We start from the raw sequence: 1,444 nt of genomic DNA on the forward strand, positions 1-1,444 counted from the left end.
AGAACCTGTTGTTAAAATATTTGAATCCCATCACTGATTAAGTGTATTGGAAAGTTGTATTAAGAAACAATAAACTAGTTTTATTTAAGAAAGGACTTGTATCGCTGAAGTTTTTCGGAAGGAATTTTTACGGGAATTAACAAACGAGCAAAAACGTAACATTATTATCCTATTTCATTTGAGTTGTATCACTTTAGCTCGCAGAATATCTAACTTTGACAATGTATCATATAAGCTGATTTTTACTTTTATTTTACAATAGCTAGAATTCCATACAACAGAATTTTCATTGCTCCTGTTTCTTATCATTTGCAATGAAGGCGAAAGAAAATATATCTACACAATTAACAGACATATCCACTTCAAGGAAGCCGGTGCAGGCACTCCCTGCACTGCGAGAGTTACAAATTAAAATACACAGTACAAAAATGTCTTGGAAATTTAGGTCATATTGTTTCATACATTTTTTTTATAAAACAATGTAAGTAAACAAATAAAAACATTGCACTTAAACTGCTTTTACCCCGACCTATGAAATGACATAAAATTCATTATAAGGAATAGCATATCACACAGGATACTTTTTAGATTCAACCTAAAAATATTTTTAAAAGAAAACTCCATCTTTCACTTCTCATGAATTTAGTTGTCAGTACAACAAACTAATAATCTTTTAACTATACAACATACAAAAATCACAGGCCTACAATGTTTGTTTGTAGAATGCTCCTTTCGATAGTGGCCCAGCACGGCCAAGTGGTTAGGGCGCTCGACTCACAATCTGAGGGTTCGAATCAGCCATAGGGGTATTATATAGTGACAGTCATTCGTTGGTAATAGAGTAGCCCAAGAGTAGGCGGTGGATGGTGATGACTAGCTGCCTTCCCTCTAGTCTTTCACTACTAAATTAGAGACGTGTAGTTTTGCGCGAAATTCAAAAACAAACCTTTCACTCGTGTTATAAGTGAATGTAGTACCAAGTTGTAATATCCTTGCCCTTAGATTGTAATAAGCTAAATGAGATCTATGCTGAGGAAGCTCAAAAAATATAATAAATTTATAATTTATTTTTTGTTTGGTGTTTTCGGGCAGATCTGTTTCTGATACTGAAAGCGCCGGGATTCACTTCGAAAATTTCGACATTGTATACTATTAGTTCACGCAGGGTTTAGCCTGTGATCATTTGTGCATATCCTTTTGAAAACAACGAGAAATATTTAGAAGGTTTGAGTAACATGACGTCAATTCACAACAGTTGAACTACACAACCAATGATTCGTAAACAGTTACTCGCGATATGTAAACAATCTGAATCATAACGTTTACATTAAACTTAAAAACGAAATGAAACAGTCATGTATTATCCAACATTGACCAGTTTTCCTGCTAAAATGCCAAAAGACAACCTGAGCCAGAAGAGGGCACACGAGTTTGTTGAAACTAG

The sequence above is a fragment of the Limulus polyphemus genome, unplaced genomic scaffold, assembly GCF_000517525.1.
Source record: "Limulus polyphemus unplaced genomic scaffold, Limulus_polyphemus-2.1.2 Scaffold1864, whole genome shotgun sequence".
Lineage (NCBI taxonomy): Eukaryota > Metazoa > Arthropoda > Merostomata > Xiphosura > Limulidae > Limulus > Limulus polyphemus.